At 46.2% G+C, this 21,657-nt stretch overlaps 1 protein-coding gene across 1 annotated transcript in view; it reads right to left on the reverse strand.

Moving 5' to 3' along the window:
• The window catches only part of MED16 (mediator complex subunit 16), a 59,919-nt gene that overhangs the window by 7,660 nt on the left and 30,602 nt on the right, over positions 1-21,657 (reverse strand). The window lies entirely within an intron of this gene.

The following is a 21,657-nucleotide window of genomic DNA, read 5'->3' on the forward strand; positions in this document are numbered from 1 at the left end:
GTGAAACACCTTCCTCAAGTGTGAGTAGGCGACAGAACCTGCAGCAGTATTTGGTAGGGCATCATGCGCCTCTAGAAGTGATGAGGCCAGAAGAAGTACAGGCGATAGTAGATTGGGTTGCTGACAGTGCCTCCAGTTCCTTCACATTGTCTCCCACCCAGTCTACTGCAGAAAGGTCAGAGTTGGCACCTGCAGCCAATGTCCAACCGTCTTTCACCTCACCCCCTTGCAAATCAGGCAAGCAGTCTGAGCCCCAAGTCATGCAGCAGTCTCTTCTTCTTTTTGATGACTCTGTCAGCAGGGTTTCCCAGGGCCATCCACCTAGCCCTGCCCCAGAAGTGGAAGAGATTGAGTGCAGCGATGCCCAACCACTTATTTCTCAAGATGAGTACATGGAAGGACCATCGCAGCACATCTCCGATGATGACGAAACGCAGGTGCCAACTGCTGCGGCACTCAGAATTGTGGAGACCGACAAGGAGGGCAGGGGTGAAGACTGGGTGGAAGATGATGTGGAGGACGATGAGGTCCTCAACCCCACATGGAATGAACGTCATGCAGGTGACCTGAGTAGTTTGGAGGAAGAGGCGGTGGTCGCACAGAGCCACCAGCACAGCAGAAGAGGGAGCAGGGTGCAGAAGCGGAGCGGCCGTGCCCTAGACACTACGCCTGCTACTGCCCAATGCAGCAAGGGACCGAGCGCACCAAAGCCAGCTCAAAGGAGTTCTCCAGCGTGGAAGTTCTTCAGAAAATGTGCTGATGACAGGACACGAGTGGTTTGCACCCTGTGCAATCAGAGCCTGAAGCGAGGCATAAACCTTCTCAGCCTGAGCACAACCTGCATGATCAGGCATCTAAGTGCAAAGCACGAGCTGCAGTGGAGTAGACACCTTCAAAACCAAGAAAGGTCTCTGGCTCCTCCTGCTTCCTCTTCTGCTGCAGTCTCGGCCTCTCCATCCACCTCTGTAGTGATACCGGCACCTGCCACCCCGCAAACAGACGATCTGTCAGCAACACCACCACCTGGGTCACCAACCATCTCCACAATGTCCCGTGGAAGCGTTCAGCTTTCCCTCTCCCAAACACTTCAGAGGAAGAGGAAGTACCCCCCTACCCACCCGCGATCACTGGCCCTGAATGCCAGCATTTCAAAATTCTTGGCCTTTGAAATGCTGTCATTCCGTCTGGTGGAGACGCACAGTTTTAAAAGCCTTATGTCGGTGGCTGTCCCACAGTACGTCGTGCCCAGCCGCCACTACTTTTCCAGGCAAGCCATCCCTTCCCTGCACAACCAAGTGGGGGAAAAAAATCAGGTGTGCACTGCGCAACGCCATCTGTGCCAAAGTCCACCTAACTACCGATAAGTGGACCAGTAAGCACGGTCAGGGGCGTTATATCTCCCTAAAGGCACACTGGGTAAATGCAGTGGTGGATGGGCCTGAGGCGGATAGCAATTTGGCTAATGCCCTTCCACCACCGAGGATTGCAGGGCGCTTCAGTTTGCCTCCTGTTCCTAACTCCTCCCACTCTGCTTCCTCATCCTCTACCGCCTCCTCATCCGATCAGCGCAACACCTTCACCACCAACTTCAGCACAGCCAGGGGTAAACGACAGCAGGCAGTTTTAAAACTTGCCTGTTTGGGGGAAAAACCACACACCGCGCAGGAGTGGTGGAGGAGCATGGAACAGCAGACAAATGAGTGGTTGCTGCCAGCGAGCCTCTGGTGTGCGATAACGGGCGAAATCTCATAGCAGCTCTGGGCCTAGCCGGTTTGACGCACATCCCTTGCCTGGCGCATGTGCTGAATTTGGTGGTGCAGAGGTTCCTTAAAAATTACCCCGATATGTCAGAGCTGCTGCAGAAAGTGCGGGCAGTCTGTGCGCACTTTCAGCATTCTCACCCTGCTGCTGCTCGCCTGTCAGCGCTGCAGCGTAACTTCGGCCTTCCCGCTCACCGCCTCATATGTGACGTGCCCACAAGGTGGAACTCCACCTTGCACATGCTGGAAAGACTGTGCGAGCAGCAGCAGGCCATAGTGGAGTTTCAGCTGCAGCACGCACGCGTGAGTCGCTCTGCGGAACAGCACCACTTCACCACCAATAACTGGGCCTCCATGCGAGACCTGTGTGCCTTGTTGCGCTGTTTTGAGTACTCCAACATGGCCAGTGCCGATGACGCCGTTGTCAGCTTAACTATCCCACTTCTATGCCTCCTTCAAAAAACGATTCGGGCAATGATGGAAGAGGATGTGGCACAGGATGAGGAGGAGGAGGATGAAGAGGTAACATTTCCAAGGCTTTCAGGGCAGTCATTCGCAAGTGGCTCAGAGGGTGGGTTCCTGCACCCACAAACGCCAGGGACACAATTGTCCAGCAGGGGCACAGTTCTGGAGGAGGAGATGGAACCATGTTCACAGCAGGGTGGCACCCAGGCCAGCTCATGGCCATCACTGGTGCGTGGCTGGGGGGATACAGAGGACACAGACGATACACCTCCCACAGAGGACAGCCTTTCGTTGCCTCTGGGCAGCCTGGCACACATGAGAGATTACATGCTGCAGTGTCTCCACAATGACCGCCGAGTTGCCCACAGCCGAGTTGCCCACATTCTAACTTGTGCTGATTACTGGGTGGATCCCCGTTACAAGGACAACGTACCGTCCTTAATTCACTCACTGGAGCGCGATCGCAAGATGCGTGAGTACAAGCGCACATTGGTAGACGCGATGCTGCTGGCATTCCCACCTGACAGCAGGGCCACAGTGGAAGCACAAGGCCAAGGCAGAGGAGGAGGAGGAAGGAGGAAGAGGTTGCCAACGCAACCAGGGCACCGCCAGCACCTCAGAAGGCAGGGTTAGCATGGCCGAAATGTGGAAAAGCTTTGTCAGCACGCCACAACAAACAGCAGCACCAGCAGCTCATATGGAACGTCTTAGAAGGAGGCAGCGTTTCACCAACATGGTGGAGCAGTATGTGTGCACACGCCTACATGTAGTGAATGACGGGTCTGCCCCCTTCAACTTCTGGGTCTCCAAATTGGGCACATGGCCTGAGCTTGCCCTTTACGCCTTGGAGGTGCTGGCGGGCCCTGCAGCCAGTGTATTATCTGAACGTGTATTTAGCACGGCTGGGGGCGTTATCACAGACAAGCGCAGCCGCCTGTCCAGAGACAATGTGGACAAACTCATGTTCATTAAAATGAACCAGGCATGGATCCCACAGGACTTTTCCATACCTAGTGCAGAATAGAGATGGATACCGACCTTACCCAGCCATTGTTCTACTTTTGATCTTTCTCACTCTTTTGGGGTGTACCCTCATTTAAAATGACTGAAAAAAATCAGTGTTGGCTACCTCGTCCTCCTCCACCGCCGTTTCCACCTACACCGCCACATCCACCACCACCTCAACCTCCCTCCTACTCCATATGGGCCTCGTCCTTCACAGATGAAGAAAATTGTTTTATTTTTCTTTTTTTTTTTTTTGTTGTTTTCCCTATCCACATTTGTTTGCAGAGCACTTGCCATGCTCTTAACTACGTTTTTCTGCCATTTGCAGCACTCTAGCCCTTTCCATTGGGGTTTTAGAGCCATTTTAGTGCCTGAAAGTTCGGGTCCCCATTGACTTCAATGGGGGTTCGGTGTCCGGGTAAAGTTCGGAAAAAGTCCGGGACACGGACCCGGACTTTTTTTTCAAGTTCGGCCAAACCCGCCGAACACGGACATCAAGGTGTCCGCTCAACTCTACAACCAAACTGATAAGAGGCAAGGAGGAGCTCAGCTATGAGAAAAGATTAGAGGAAGTGAATTTATTCTCTCTTGAGAAGAGGAGATTAAGGGGGGATATGATCAACATGTATAAATACATAAGGGGTCCATATAGTGAATTTGGCGTTGAGTTGTTCACTTTAAGGTCAACACAGAGGACAACTTTACGTCTAGAGGAAAACAGATTTCATCTTCAAATACGGAAAGTTTTCTTTGCCGTAAGAGCTGTGAAAATGTGGAATAGACTCCCTCCAGAGGTGGTTCTGGCTAGCTCATTATATTGCTTTAAAAAAGGTCTGGATTCTTTCCTGGGTGTACTTAATATACAGTAAGTAGGTACTAAAATTTTTTTTTTTTTTTTTTTTTTTTTTTAGGTAAAGTTGATCCAGGGAATATCCGATTGCCTCTCAGGGGATCAGGAAGGAATTTTTTTCCCCTGATGTAGGAAATTGGATCATGCTTTGCTGGGTTTTTTCACCTTCCTCTGAATCAACTATGGGTATAGGATTGTGTATATGAGATTGTTTGGTTTGGTTTTCAATACTGTTTTTTTTTTTTGGTTGAACCAGATGGACTAGTGTCTTTTTTCAACCTGACTATGTAACTATAAAATAAAATCTATAGCAGGTATTGCCCTCTATACAGTAACAAAAATTTGGAGTTTTGGCTTTCCTGCAAAATCCTTTTCTTGGATTACATAACAGGACAGTTTTTTTTTTTTTTTTTTTTTTTTTTTAATGGTTACTGCTTAGGTTATGCTGCTGCCTACTGGTGAATGGACTGTCCCAAAAAAAAAAAAGAAAAAAAAGGCAGGCTTCCCCACCCAGTCATCCCACCACAGCCTCAATTTTGTAGCTGCTCCAAGTGACGGAGTGATGTGCTCCAAGAAAAGGATTTTACAGGAAAGCCAAAACTACTAATTTTGGTTACTACTAGGAAAACGTTTTTTTTAATCGTAAACAAAAGATGCAGGGTTTCTTATTCATGACTACTTGGTCACTGAACAAGAGGGGTGGGCAACACAGCAACAAGTCAAAAACCCAAGAACAGAACAGAGAAGAAACCACACTAAAGGACTGCCTAAAGGATCTTCCGTCCAAAACTGCTGTCTGCAAGGACGGTAAAACTTAGTAAACGCGTGAAGACCAAATGGAAGCCTTACAAACTTCAACTCCTGAAGTCTGATGCTGTCGCCCAGGAAGCACTGACTCTCCTCACAGAATAGGCCTTGACTGAAAAAAGGAGGAACCTTGTCCTTAAAGTTGATCTCACTTGGTCACTTTAAAATAGTTTGGACCAAGCTGGTCAAAAACAAATTACTTCCTTCACCAAATGCTGCAGTGTCTCGAAGTGCTGAATGACCTGCTTGTAGCTTCAGCTACATACAGTATAGTGCTGGGTTCCGGCTGTGAGACAGACTTCTCATCTTACTGCCAGAGAAACCGAGCTGGTCTGAGCGGCGCTCAAGCCACTTACTCCTATTTAGGGTACCCCCCGGTTAGATCCTTTGTATTTGTAACCATTGCTCTGATGACAATACTTTTGAAAAGGAAGCAATGAGCTTACAAGAGGATTTGGGAAAAGGGTTCCACCCATTGGATACGTCGAGTAAGTAAGCATACAGTATGAAATCAGGAAGCTCCTGAGGAACAAGTATACGATAGCAGTCAAAATGTATGGCTGAATATGGCACACATTGGGAAAAAGTATGCAACCTTTTGGAGAAACATCAGCATATTTTGCTAGCAAACCTAAGAGTAGCAAACACAGAAGTTGATTTACTAAAACTGGAGTGTGCAAAATCTGGTGCAGCTGTGCATGGTAGCCAATCAGCATCTAACTTCAGTTTGTTCAATTAAAGCGGTGGTATACTCTGCTTTTTAATTTTTACCTACAGGTAACCGTATAATAAGGCACCAGCGGCGCATGCGCTCAGAGCTCCTTGCCGGAAAGTGAACTTCCGGGCGCATGTGCAGGAGTGACGTCATTGCGGATCCGGCCACTCACAGCGCTGGAGCTGCCTATCCCGGAAGAGGCGCCGAGGGAACATGTCAGCTCCCTCAGCGGTGTTCGGGCGACCGTGTAGGTTCTTCGTTCTAAGGTATTTCATAATGTGCTAGTATGCGATGCAAACTAGCACATTATGCCATTATCCTGCAGGTTTTTATTTTGTTTTTTTACACAGGGGATAAAACTGCTTTAACCACTTCCCGCCCGCCCTATTACAAATTGACGGCGGGAATGTGGTTCAGTTATCCTGACCCGGCGTCACATGACGGCGGGCAGGAAAAGCAGCTGGCGCACGCTCCCGAATGCGCGCACCACAGTGATCGGGCATGTAATGTGTTCCTTGGACACAGCGCATACCCGATCAGGGTAAACAGCCAATAAAATTGGCTGTTTACCACGTGATCGGCTCTGTCCAATCACAGCTGGTCACAATCAAAACACAGGGAAGCCTTTACTACTGATCTGAGCTCTTCTCCTCACACAGTACCGCCGTGACCTGTCACACAAACCTGCCACCTATCCCACAGCCCGCCAGTACCCATCAGTACCGCCAGTATGTCTAAAAGGCTTTTTACAGCAGAGGAGGCATATGAAATGCTAACCATGTTGGATGATGAGAGCAGTGGGGAGCTCGCATCATCTGATACTGGTTCGGAATACGAGCCAGTAGAGGATAGCAGATCAGACATTGAATCCGAGGAAGAAACAGTCCCTCCTAAAAGGATAAGGAGAATAAGCCCAGAAGACCTTCCTACAACCAGCAGCACCATACACCCCAATGGCACCAACACCGCCGCAGCTAGACCCCAGGAACAGGAGCCCAGTACCAGCACTGGACTAACAAGTTCAAGCCAAAGAATCTAGGCCCATCAGTGCGCCTACATGTGAAAATGATGATTGCGCCACACCTATCGAATATCACTATGAATACAATGCTTAACAACTTGACATGTTTGGTTTTAATTTACTTCTATGCAACCTTACAAAAAAAATAGGTAATGTATTGTGTGCACTCAAATTCATTTTAGTGTATGTTATACCGAAAATATGAGATAAACATATGCACAATTATCATGTAATAATCAATAAAAATAACTACCACCATTCTTTTCCAGAATTTCAGTTTTCAGAAAATGTTTAACGTTTGGGGGTTTTAACTAATTTTTATGCCTAAAATGCATTTTAATGTGTGAAAATAAATGCTTTGGTGGACAAGTGGTTATAGCACATTTGCATTAGTTGACATATTTCTCGGTCGCTCATTGACAGACGCAGTCCTCTGATTAATATCAGTAGGGTTATACTGCCCCCTACAGGAGTAGGACACTAGGCAGGAAAAATGTTCTGGCCACACCTTAGGGGCAGTCCCAGAGGGTATATCCTCTCTCTCCCTGCTACAGGATGTCAGTTTTTTTCTGCCTAGTCAGGAGTAAGGACCCAAGTTCCTTGCTGGGATCTCTGGTCCTGGCAAGCTTTTTTAGATAAATCTTTTTTAGTTAGCTTTTTCTCTCCAGTTTTTGTTCCTGTGAGATCTTCAAGCAATTATGCTGGAGCTGGGCAACGGGCTGGATGTTGAGATCCAGTGGTCACCCCAGCCGGCCTACGAGCGCGTGCAGGCCCTAGCTCCGCGCTGGGTCGGCCGCGACATAGTCCCACTGGACGGGGACTGGCCCCGCGAGTTAAACGTCTTGCCAGGTCGCCTACGACCAGTCAGAAACTGAGTCGCGGCGTCCGTATTGGTCGACAGCCCCCCACCTAGGTGGAGAGGGGTTCTGTTAGGAGTGGGTCCCCGCCTGTTCCGGTATGGTGAGTAGAATGTTCCCCCTCTCCCCCTGTCGGGTTTTGGGAATGGATGCGGGCCCCTCTGTGGATGGTCGGACCCTCATGATCCCGGGTTCCCCTCTATCCAGTGACACACTTCACATATCTCCCCCTTGCTAGTGTGAGTTGGTGAGTAAGGTATACCACTCCAGGAGGCTTGGTTTGGGAGCTGACAATCTATATGAATCTGTCGCTGCAAGGAAGGCCTGCATTGTAAAAGGACTAAGGAATCCATGACTGATGTCGGTCAAGGATGGAGACAGGGCGCCGCTGGCGTTACTGTTGAAACAGTTGTGCAGAGGGGTGATACTATCAGGCACCTACCTATCGCACAGGGAGTCCTCTATTAAAGATTCAGCCGCACTGAGCCGCCATCCTTCCGTGGGCCGCGCGGGGGCCGCCATCCTTCCGTGGGCCGCGCGGGGCCGCCATTTTGGCGTAGCCCAATGTCTCCTGTATGGCGGCGGCTATCTTGGATACACCCAGCTGCCTCGAGGAGCAGCGGTGGGAGTGCCGGAAGACGAATATAGGGGCGGAGCCACCTCCTTTACCCGGGTAAATCGATCCATAAGACTTCCTGTTCTGTAAGGACAGCGCTGAGAGCAGGTCGGTAGAAGCTTCTGTGCATCAGGTGGTGAGCCCTTGGGGTCTCTCTCTCTCTCTCTCTCTGTGGGGGTCCGAAGCAGGTGGCACTGAGGGGCGCTGTTGCGCTGGGGGATTACATACAAAAAAAATAAAAGTTTTTTCTTTTGCAATCCTTGTTTGCTGGCAGGTGTTCCTGGATTTGTCATGGACTCTGCCACACATGTATCCCCACCTGATCCCCTTGAGGTGGCCGCAGGACCCTCCAGTTCTCCACTTACTATTGATGCATTGTGAGCGGTTTTGGAGTCTTTTGTATCCCGGGTGGAGGTAGCCTGTCAGGGACGGGGGGCGAAAAAGCGACCCCCGCCTACCCCTATTTTGTCTGACACTTCAGATACAGATTCTGAGCCTGTCGCGGTGGCTGCAGGTCCCTCTTCTGGGGCTAGTGCCTCGTATCCCATCTACTCGGATAGCGAGGAAGACATTTCTGCCTCCGCTATAGCGCAAGATGAAGCGCTGGTAGACGCACTGATTGTGTCTGTGCGGGAAACTTTAAGACTTGAGCTTATACCTACGGAAGCAGTTGATACTGAAATTGCTTTTGGTACTCGCAAGCCTACCAAGATGGCAAAGGTGTTTCCTTTGCCCAAATGTTTTCAAGATATAATTAAGGAAGATTGGGTCCGTCCAAAACGAACCCCTGGTATTTCCAAACGAATTGCTAGACGCTATCCGTTTGAAGAATCCCTCCTTAATAAATGGACGGTACCACCGTCGGTGGATTTGCCAATTTCCAGACTAAATAAAGCTACTGTTATCCCGTTGGAGGACGCTCCGTCTTTTCGGGATCCGGTGGACCGTACAGCGGAATCTATATCCCACTCTATATTTTCCCTGATAGGGTCAGCCTTTAGGCCAGTGTTCACCATTGCTCTGGTTGCACAAACATTGACAGAGTGGACCAAGTTGTTACGCCGAGATCTGGAGGGGAGGAGTCTCCCCCCGGCAGTATGGGACTTGCTGGAGAATATGGTACAAGCGCTACAGTTTGTCTGTGACGCCGCCCTGGACGCCGCTCCATTAATGGGGCGAGTATCGATCTCGGCGGTCGGAGGATCAAGCTTCCAAAAAAGCCTTGGTTATTCTCCCCTTTCAAGGGGATCGCCTGTTTGGTGCCACCTTGGATGAGATCATCAAGGGTATCACTGGTGGCAAGAGCACCTTTTTACCACAGACTACTAAGGGGAAAGGACCTCGTCGCAGACGGGGACCTTCCTTTTCCGCTCATAAAAAGTTTTTTCGCTCCTCTGGGGCGGGCGATAAGGCGAAATCCTCCAAAGCCCCCCCCCAGGGGGTTTCAAAGGGCGCTGGTCGAGTAAACAAAGGTGCGGCTCTACCAGACCTGAAGATAAGACCAATACAGCCTGAAGGTGCGCCCCCACCCATATTTGAGGTGGAGGGGACGTCTTCACCGGTTTCCAGACCCATGGCTCTCCAGGATTCCAGACAAATGGGTTCAAGAGGTCATATGGTCGGGATACAAGATCGAGTTTCGATCACTTCCACCGGTGCGGTTCTTCCCTTCCAATATCCGACTATCCCCGGACCGCTTAGAAGCTTTGCGGGGGGCAGTGACGGATTTGATGCAACAAGGAGTGGTGGTCCACGTTCCTTGGACAGAACGTTTTCAGGGGTTCTATTCAAACCTATTCACAATACCCAGAAAAGAGGGCAAGGTGCGTCCAAATCTGGACTTGAGAGCACTCAATCATTTTGTCCGGGTGCAAAAATTCAAGATGGAGTCCATTCGCACAGTAGTGGCCTCCCTGCATCAGGGGGATTTTCTGGCGTCCATAGACATCAAGGATGCCTATCTTCACATTCCCATTTACGCAGGACATCAGCGTTTTCTTCGCTTTTCCGTGGGAGAGAACCATTATCAGTTTGCGGCGTTACCCTTTGGTCTCGCCTCTGCTCCCCGGGTCTTCACAAAGGTCTTGGCCCCAGTTTTGGCACTGTTGCGACAGCGGGGCATTTCGGTTCTAGGCTACCTAGACGACCTTCTACTCCGTGCGGAGTCTCAGCAGGCTCGGTTGCTAAACTTGGAGATCACTATGATCTCTTTGGAAGAGTTCGGGTGGCTGGTGAACCGGCAGAAATCATTTCTGGTCCCCACCAGGAAACTGAACTATCTGGGCCTAACTTTGGATACATCCTTGGCAAAGGCGTTTCTCCCGGCGGAGAAACTCTGGAAGATTCAGTCGACGACTCAGTTGTTATTGACCATCAACTGGCCTTCTCTGCGGACTTGCATGAGGGTTCTGGGACTGATGGTGGCCTCCTTCGAGGCAGTACCGTTTGCCCAGGCTCATACCCGGATTCTTCAAAAGGAGATTCTTCTCAAATGGAACCGGAATCCCGATTCCCTGGACAATCGGATCCGGCTGAGCGAACGGACCAGGGAATCTCTGGTTTGGTGGCTTCGATCACCAATGCTCAGTCAGGGGAAGTCATTTCTTCCAATCTATTGGACGATTGTCACCACGGATGCCAGTCTATCCAGGTGGGGTGGGGGTTCCCGGCAGACGATCTGCTCAGGGGCTCTGGTCCCTGGAAGAATCCAGGTTACCGATAAATGTATTGGAACTGAGAGCGATCAGACTTTGTCTGATTCACTGGACCGAACAGCTCCGGGGCAGCCCGGTGCGGATCCAGTCGGACAATGCCACGGCAGTGGCTTACGTCAATCACCAGGGGGGCACCAAGAGTGTCCTGGCGGCCGTAGAAGTGGCCGGCGTCCTTCGTTGGGCGGAACGATTTGTTCCAGCTCTCTCCGCTGTATTCATTCCGGGGGTGGAAAATTGGCAGGCAGATTTTCTCAGCAGTCAGATTCTGGATCAAGGGGAATGGTCTCTTCATCCAGAGATATTTCACCAATTGTGCCTTCGTTGGGGCACCCCGGATGTGGATCTGTTGGCATCTCGACTCAACAGGAAGGTGCGGAGGTTTGTAGCCCACTCCCGCGATCCTCTAGCGGACGCCGCAGACGCGCTGGTCGCCCCGTGGGGGCAGTATCAGCTACTGTATGCCTTCCCTCCTCTCAAGTTGCTGCCGAAACTCCTTCGCAGGATAGAGGTGGAGGGAATTCCAGTTATCCTTGTGGCTCCGGACTGGCCTCGTTGGGCTTGGTACGCCGACCTGGTCAGGCTGGTCGCAGACGCTCCTTGGCGACTTCCTCTCAGGGAGGATCTGTTGACTCAGGGACCGATCTTCCATCCTGCTTTACAATCGCTGGCTTTAACGGCCTGGCTGTTGAGACCCAGGTGCTGAAGGACAAAGGGTTGTCAGCTTCAGTTATCCCTACTCTAATTGAAGCGAGGAAAGCGACTTCCAGGAAGGTCTATCATCGCACATGGAAGTCTTATATCGCGTGGTGTGAATCCCTTGGGTTCCCTCCACGTTCTTACTCGGTGGCCTGGATATTGGCTTTTCGGCAACAAGGGGTTGAGCAGAAACTGGCCTTGAGCACTATCAAGGGTCAGGTTTCAGCGTTAGCAATCTTCTTTCAGAAGCCTCTGGCTACTCAGTCCTTGGTGCGGAATTTCATCCAGGGGGTGCGGCACCTGGCTCCGCCGGTGCGCGCGCCCTTGCCGCCCTGGGATCTTAGTCTGGTGTTGTCGGTTCTTCAGAAACCTCCCTTTGAAAATATTAGGGAGATTCCCTTGCTTACCTTATCCCAGAAGGTGGCCTTTTTGGTGGCTATCACTTCTGCACGCAGGGTGTCAGAACTGGCCGCATTGTCCTGTCGTTCCCCATATCTGGTGGTTCATAGGGATAAGGTGGTTCTTCGTCCGAATCCATCCTTTCTTCCTAAGGTGGTTTCAGAGTTTCATCTAAATGAGGATATTGTGCTACCTTCCCTGTGTCCTAAGCCCAGTCATCCTCGGGAGTTTGCGTTACACTCCTTGGATGTGGTTCGGGCGATCAGGGTGTACTTGCTTACTACGGAATCTTTCCGTAAGACGGATTCACTGTTTGTGATCACGGATGGCCCTAGAAAGGGGTCGCCTGCGTCTGCCGCGACTATCTCTAGATGGATCAGACAGACGGTGGTACAGGCTTATTCTATTAAGGGTCGGGTTCCTCCGTTCCCTGTTAAGGCGCACTCCACTCGGGCGCTTAGTGCTTCCTGGGCCTTCCGCCATCAGGCGTCAGTGGTTCAGGTTTGCAAGGCGGCTACCTGGTCGTCGGTTCATACCTTTACAAAATTTTGTAAAGTTGATGTGCTGGCATCGGCGGATGCCTCTTTTGGCCGCAAGGTTCTGCAGGCCGCTGTTTGAGGAGACCGGTGGTCTACCTCAAGGGTTTTTTTCTGTTGGGTTTTCAGTTGAGTCTCATCCTTTTGTCCGATGAGCCTTTAAGACTTCTGGTTGGCACCGGTTGGGCCTTCTGGATTAAATTTTGATTTCCGTTATCCCACCCCTCATTTGTGGCACTGCTTTGGGACGTCCCTACTGATATTAATCAAAGAGGACTGAGTCTGTCAATGAGCGACAGAGAAAATTGGATTTTTGACTTACCGTAAAATCCTTTTCTCTTAAGCTCATTGACAGACGCAGTACCGCCCCTCTATTTTGAGTTGGGTTGGGTTAAATTCTCTGACACTGCTTTGTTACATAACTGACATCCTGTAGCAGGGAGAGAGAGGATATACCCTCTGGGACTGCCCCTAAGGTGTGGCCAGAACGTTTTTCCTGCCTAGTGTCCTACTCCTGTAGGGGGCAGTATAACCCTACTGATATTAATCAAAGAGGACTGCGTCTGTCAATGAGCTTAAGAGAAAAGGATTTTACGGTAGGTCAAAAATCCAATTTTGTTTTACAGCCTGTTTGGAATTAGACTGAACAAAGATCTTAACCACTTACCCACTGGGCACTTACACCCCCTTCCTAACCAGACCAATTTTCAGCTTTCAGTGCTCTCACAGTTTGAATGACAAATACTCAGTCATGCAACACTGTACCCCTAGGAAGTTTTTGTCCTTTTTTTTTTTCCACACAAATAAAGCTTTCTTTTGTTGGTATTTAATCATCACTGTTTTTTGTTTTGCACTATGAATAAAAAAAGACTGAAAATTTTGTAAAGAAATGCATTTTTCTTTGTTTCGGTTAGAACATTTTGCAAATTTAGTAATTTTTCTTCATAAATTTTGGCCAAAAGTTATACTGCTACATATCTTTGGTAAAAATAACCCAAATAAGTATATATTATTGGGTCTTTGTGAAGGTTATAGAGTCTACAAGCCATGGTACCAATCATTGAACATCACACCTGATGTACTGAGACACTAACAAGCCAGGAAAGTATAAATACCCCCCCCCCCCGAATGACCCCTTTTTGGAAAGTAGACATACCAAGCTATTTAGTAAGTGGCATTGTAAATTATTTTTTTGAAGTTGTAATCTTTTTCCCACAATTCTTTGCAAAATTAAGTATTCTTTCACAAAATTGTCATATTACCAAGTAATTTCTCACACACTGTATAGGCATACTTGCAACTACACCCCAAAATACATTCTGCTACTCCTCCTGAATATGGCCATACCATGTGTGAGACTTTTTCACAGCCTGGCCACATACAGAAGCCCAACACCCAAGTAGCACACCTCCAGGTGTTCTAGCAGCATAAATTACACATATCATTTCCTATCACATTTTTGAAGACCCTGGAGCACCAGGACAAAGGAAACGCCCACAAAATGACCCCATTTTGGAAAGCAAACACCCCAATGTATAATCTAGGAGGCATTATGAGTCTTTTGAACATGTCATTTTTTTCCACAAGTTTTTGGAAAATGTGGAAAGAAAATTAACACTTTTTATGTTTTACACAAAGTTGTTTATTTAGAAGATATTTCTAACACATAGCATGTACACAGCAAAACTTACACCTCAAAATACATTCTGCTACTCGTGAGTATGGCAATACCACATATGTGGGACTTTAACATAGCCTAGCCAAATATAGAGGCCCAGCATTAAGGGAGCACCATCTAGGGATATAAAATTACAAATCCTAATTTCCTGACTACCCATTACACTTTTGTGAGGCACTGTAGGGCACTGATCAACAATGTATTGGCACTGATGTGATACAGATGAGCTTGGGACATGGCACAGATGAGCACTGATATGGCACAGATGTGGCACAGATGTGGCCCAGATGAGGCACTGATGTGGCCCAGATGAGGCACTGATGTGGCCCAGATGAGGCACTGATGTGGCCCAGATGAGGCACTGATGTGGCACAGATGAGGCACAGATGAGGCACTGATGTGGCACGGATGGGCAGGACTGAGGCACGGATGGGCAGGACTGAGGCACGGATGGGCAGGACTGAGGCACGGATGGGCAGGACTGAGGCACGGATGGGCAGGACTGAGGCACGGATGGGCAGGACTGAGGCACGGATGGGCAGGACTGAAGCACGGATGGGCAGGACTGAAGCACGGATGGGCAGGACTGAAGCACGGATGGGCAGGACTGAAGCACGGATGGGCAGGACTGAGGCACGGATGAGGCACAGATGGGCATGATTGAGACACGGGTGAGCAGTGCTGGGGTCTACAGCGTGTGAGGAGAGGAAAGAACTGAACCAGACATGTGTCAGCTTGTTGACAACTAATAGCTCCGTCATTGGACAGAGCGATCATGTGCTAAAGGGCTGCTGTCAATGGCTCTTTACCAGGATTCGTGATGCACCGGGTCTGGTGAACCCAGCGAGCATAGACACTTTTGTGTGCGCGCCCCAGGGGGCGTGCTGGAAGCGCGAATCTGGGAGGGCATCGTTGTACGCCCTCGCAGAATAAGCTGACTGCGCTGTAGCCATCATTCGGCTACGGCCTGGTTGGCAAGTGGTTAAAGGCTAAGTTAAATTTTAGGAATGTTACATGGTAGATCCAAATTTCAGGTGTAATATGTAACAGCTTCCTCCGCCCTCACCCCTAAGCATCTTCCTGTGAGAGCAGCTGGGGATTACTCTCCCCGCAGCCACTGTCACATTTAACCAACTCAGCTCCAGGCCTTTTTCTGACACTTTTGTTTACAAATGTTTGAAAATTAAATATATATTTTTTTTTAAGCAGAGGCCTTAGAGAATAATTTGTTGGGTGTTGCAACTTTTTATGTCACACGGTATTCGCGAAGCGGTTTTTCAAACACAGTGTTTTTCGAAAAAAAAATACACATTAATGAATTTTAATACAAAAAACACAATACATAACCCAATTTTTTGTAAAATATAAAAGATGATGTTACGCAGAGCCCATTGCTGTCTGCGTGCGTGTGGGACCGCCATGTACGTTTGCCTTTGTGAGTGGTGATGGGGGAACTTGACATTTTTTTATTTTTTTTTTATTTAAATCCCATCCCGCCTGGCCTATAGCAAAATGACAGCCAGGCAGTGGTTTAATTGTTGCGACTGGGCATCATATGATGTCCTTCACAACATGGCGCGCAGCACAGTGATGATCGGTGGTGTAGCGTGCTGCTCGGACACACCACATCTCCGATCACGGTAAAGAGACCATGATGTAGGTTCTTTCCCATGCGATGAGCTGTGTCCAATCACAGCTGATCACAGTGTAAATCAGAATTTCCTCTATTCACGCTGACAGCGCATGAATGAAGGAAAGCCGATAAGCAGCTCTCTTGACAGGGGAGGGTCTGCAATGATAATAAGTGCAGTCCCATCAGTAATGTCTGCCAGTGCCCACCAGTGGTGTCAGTGCCAACCAGAGCCCATCAGTGATGCCCGACCGTGCTGCCTATCAATGCCCATCAGTGCCGCCTATTAGTGCAAATCAGCGCTGCCTCATCAGTTTTTTTTTAATTTGTTTAGCAAAAAGTAAAAAAAAAACTCAGTGGTGATTAAAAACCACCAAAAGAAAGCTTTATCGGTCTCAAAAAAATTATAAAAATTTAGCTTGGGTACAGCATTGCATCACGATGCAAATGTCATTGTTTTTGTGTGTGGCGAATCGTCTGGGGTGCCATTAACAATTAATAGCACTGCAAGAGTGACGTGTTTTTTCCGTATAACGCAGATGTGCACAGAACCTTATACAGAAGCTGGGAATCTGTACCAGATGTTTTTAGAGTATAGAATCTGTCAGGGTTATTTGGGGAGGTTAATTTCACAAATAGAAATGAAATGTCATATTTTGATCTACATAGAAATGAAGCAGTAGCATCCATTTTTGTCAGGTTGCTAAATGGTTAAAATATCCTTTAACAAAAAGTGCCTATGCAGGAAAAGTGGCTATTCAACAGGTTTATCCCAGACAGGCTGTATAAATAAAATAGTCTGTTTGACTTTCTTTAAGATAAGGTCTAAGACACTATTCCAAGGTAATCCTGTTTGTATGGGATCATAAAATTAGTCAGCATTTACTAAAATACTTGGTTAAGTATTTTCTATGCTTAGACCTATGTTAAACTAAAATTTATAGATATGTTATAATCTTATATGTAACATAATATTAACACTGAAATATATATAGAACTAGCATACTTAGATATGTAGAAAATTGTTATACATTATAATGTTTCATATTTTGCTAACTTCTAACCTTACTGATTAACCTAACTTCTAACCTTACTGATCATCTCTGTATGTCAAAAACAGGCTTCAGTAAACATTTGTAAATTGAAGTCTTAGAAAGCATCATAAACTTTTCTGGCCTTGCCAGGTGTTTAATTTAGACTCTGGAAAGTCTGGGTTATAAGCTATTGGTAAATATAAAGGTTCGAAGTTTATTTGTAGGCAAATATTGCTACGAACTGAAACTAAAAAGCAATGCAATACTGCCATTTTGCTGACTACGGTAATTAAAGTATTGGGTTAAAAAGTAAAATCCAATATATTTTAAATAAGATATATTAAATATGAGAATGGTGTTATCAAGATTAATTCTTTATTCAGATACCTGGTGGATTGAATGGACATTTAGTAGATGAAAGCATGGTTACATTTTGTTGTGTTATAATAATCTTAAATGAAGAAATCTTATTTAATTTTAATATACTGGTTGACCAAGAGGTGTCACCCTATGACATCACCAGTTAATGAATAAGATGTTCCGACCAATGATGATCATGTTACTGCCTCTGGGTTTAACTTATGGTAATTTTAATAGTCCTTTGTTCTATACCATATAAAAGCCCAGATGAAAGAGACACATGACACATCACATCTTGCCCAATATACATTACACTTACAACACACACACACTACTAACAGCTATGCACAGACTCATCTACACAGACTTCCTTTCAATCTGCCATGTATCTGAACCTTTGAGGGACGCCAAATGAAACTCCTCCCTAATTGGCCACCATCTTGGAAATGCAGCCATCTTAAGGAACCTAATAACAAATATATAACAAAAAGTGCAGCGCTATCAAATATGGATTATGAAGAAGATATCGAGGAGAGCAGTCCACAGGTGAAAATTATGGTGAAGCATGCACAAGATATAAACATTCAGTGCTCTTCAATGTGCTGGTAATCCTCCACCCAGTCTCATTAGCCTCTCACCTCACACTTAGCCCCTGTGTCACCAGACGGGCTAGTAAGACAAACTTTCTCCAAGGATATCACCAATATAGATCAGATCAGTATTCCTCTTCATCAGAAGATAAGGCTCACAGGTAACAGATCACAGGTCCATAAAGCGGGTCACAGGTCCATAGGAAAACAAAGGTCCGGACATAGTGCATTACCGCAATAAATTACTTTATTGAACATAGCATAAAATCATAAAAATTACCTTGTAAAGCACTATACAAGTGCATGTGATGAGCAGATTGTATTACACACAGCGGTCTCGACCGCAATGGATGGCGGGTGACGTCACCGGCCCCTCCCCCTTCGCACGCGTTACGTCCCACTGCACGGTTACGTCCCACTGCACGGGACTTCCTCAGGAAGTCTCGTGCAGTGGGACGTAACGCGTGCGAAGGGGGAGGGGCCGGTGACGTCACCCGCCATCCATTGCGGTCGAGACCGCTGTGTGTAATACAATCTGCTCATCACATGCACTTGTATAGTGCTTTACAAGGTAATTTTTATGATTTTATGCTATGTTCAATAAAGTAATTTATTGCGGTAATGCACTATGTCCGGACCTTTGTTTTCCTATGGACCTGTGACCCGCTTTATGGACCTGTGATCTGTTACCTGTGAGCCTTATCTTCTGATGAAGAGGAATACTGATCTGATCTATATTGGTGATATCCTTGGAGAAAGTTTGTCTTACTAGCCCGTCTGGTGACACAGGGGCTAAGTGTGAGGTGAGAGGCTAATGAGACTGGGTGGAGGATTACCAGCACATTGAAGAGCACTGAATGTTTATATCTTGTGCATGCTTCACCATAATTTTCACCTGTGGACTGCTCTCCTCGATATCTTCTTCATAATCCATATTTGATAGCGCTGCACTTTTTGTTATATATTTGTTATTGGGACTTTTGGTTTATTGATCCTTTAGTGCATAGCAGCTTTCTATTATATTATTTTATACAGTTGCGCTGAATTTTTATCTATTATTATTTATCTTAAGGAACCTGGTAACTACTATTCTATAAGCTAGCCACCATTTTAAATATGGTAATTATGCCTTGCTAAGTATTTGATTATTATTCAATATTGCTTATGTACTTCCTGAAATGTTTTACATTTCATATTTAAGGGGTAACGAGAGTACAATCCCAGTCGTATAAACCATATGTAGATTTTTCTCTAAAGAGAGGATTTTGTTTTTATAACATTTTTATTAATATCAGATTAAGCGCATATTGGCGTATTAGTTTCACGTTTTGCATAGCCTATTCTCACTTCATCTGCAGTGAGGTGATTATCAGGTTTTGCATTGCGCAGACAATTGTGGTCTGATTGTATAGTATACATTAAATATGGTTTTTACTACATCTGGGGAAATGGTAATCTTGCTTTCGTTTCACTTTAACTTCGTTTTAGTTTCACTTTCATTATTGAGCTACACATCACATTGCAGTTGTTGTTTGAAGTTTGTATTTTCGTGAAGTTATATCTTTTTTGGTGTCATCTTAAGTTTGATCATTTATCGTGATTACATGTCTCGTGAATAAAACTTTTTTATATATTCCATACTGTAGACTGTTTTCACTAAGATTGGTATATGCTTTTAAAAAGAAATTATTCAATAAAAAGAATTAGCTAAATATAGATTTATGGAATAAGTTGAGATTCTCCTTTCACATAGATCTTTGCTTATTATTAACCATAAATAGATACTGTTATAGTCAGAGCAGTATCAACATTCTAACATAATGGAGGCACAGCGAGATATTATTAATTATTATTAATTATTAATTCTGACAAATCAATAGAGTACTGGATTGTTACATCTGTGCAACTGCCTCAAGGATACAGTGTTACAGCAGTTGTCAATTGTGGACAGTATAAACTGAAAGAGAAGCTTATTCCTTGTATCTGTTGTTCCTTTTTGAACACAGCACCTGTTTAATCATTACATTTGCATCAATTGGCTACATGCTACAAGGACACAGAGCTATGGTAGTTTATTACTGTGAGAAGAACTGAACTCTCACCTTTCTTAAATTGCTGGAAAGCACTTGAGCCTACAGAGCTCTGTACTAGCACATCTATTCCTGCATTCTATGAATTATACTGTGCAATGGTGAAATGAACTGATTTTCTCGTATTCTGGTGCCTGACTGCCCATTGTACAGGAAATCTGTAAGACCAAATGCTGGTTAAAACATCTGCGGTAGTATTTTTGGGGGTTTGGTCTGCTACAGACAACCCTTATGGTTTTAATGCCAACTTGTGTAATGTGATCATTAATTTTGTATAATAATTATAATGGAATTAAGATTAATCCAAGGTTCTTCATACAATTTATTTTTAGGTTTAGGGAACCAGCACTAGTTGAGAAAAAACGACTGATGAGGGGGTGGGGGATAGGATGTTCCCTCCCACTGCTTGTAATAGAAAATGAGTGGCTAGTTAGCTGCTCTGATTGCTATTACAAGAGAACCAACCACCAGCTTTAAAAAAACGGTACCGGCAGGCATCATCCCGATATAACCACCAAAAGTAAGGGTATGTCGTTGGTTGTTAAGTGGTTAAAATTAGAATTGCTGTGTAGCCTGCTTGCTGAGGAAGCATTTGGCGGAGGAGGCCCCAAATGGCAATGCACACATAAGCGTTTAAAGGCAACAGTATAAGAGGAGCGTTTAAGCAATAAAACTGGTTGACGTGTCTAAACACTAGGAGTGTTTAGCACTTGAATGTTCATTAATTTCAATGGCCACAATAGATTAGTATTCTGCCCACGGGAATGAATAAACGCCGAAAAACTTGACGTACCTAGATTTAGGTGCATTTTTTTAAGCTGCTTTTCTCCAGCCATTTACAGGGAAAGGTCCAGTGTACATGAGGTCTAAGTGTCCGAAGTACCAATTATATTGTGGCTTTAGTTTAAGCTATTGGATAGCAGTCACCTGTGGTTTTGCAGTTCTGAATCAGATCGCTCAGTATGAATAATGTACATCTACTGTTCACATTGCCTGCACGCTAAAAGCTCAGTTTGAGCATGAAGGCAGCTTTCCATTTTTGGGTGCAGTAAGCAGTAGCGAGGGTTAATCACTCTGTTCATTTTTTTCCTTCGTTATCTTTATTTGAAATGTACGTATACAAAGTGACACTTTGTTCATGTTTCTGCAAAGCACTGCATTGTGCTGTTGTGCAGCGACATGCTACATGGTTATTTCAAGGTTCTTTGTACAATTTATTTTTAGATTTAGGGAACCAGCACAGATTTAGAAGTAGGAATACACACATTATAGTTGAATTCAAGCTTACACTTAACTAGCCCTAAAACTGTCCTCCTCCCCATTTCTAACCTATACCAACTAACCTGTTTAAGAAAGATGTACAGATATACAATTACCTATTTTTCAGGCTGCTTTGGTCACATGATTTCTCCTGTGTCAATCAGCAGCTGCTGCAGGGGAGAGCGCACCAACAGCTGGTAAAGCCTGCAGCTGTGATATCACTTAGAGGTTTTAATGGCTCATCGGTTGTCAGCTGTCCCTCCTCTCCCCTGAAGCCCCGTAGGCTGACACAGGGGAGCCGGATCATGTGACCATACCAGAGCAGCTTGAAAACAACTTTAAAAGTATTTACATTTTTCTTATACAGGTTACTTTTGTAAGTAGTATTCATAGTCTGTTTGGATAGAGTCCAGCAAGTGGTTTACATTTGTAAAGCTCCTACCAAACAGATGACTTTACTTAACTTAAAGTAGAACTTCAGGAATTGCAGCACTTTTAAATATCTTTTGGCATTTAAGTAGTCCAAGCCACTTAATGGACTTTACTTTTTACAGAGTGTCGGGAGCATAGCTAT

The sequence above is a fragment of the Pelophylax lessonae genome (assembly GCF_965119305.1).
Source record: "Pelophylax lessonae genome assembly, chromosome: 1".
NCBI lineage: Eukaryota > Metazoa > Chordata > Amphibia > Anura > Ranidae > Pelophylax > Pelophylax lessonae.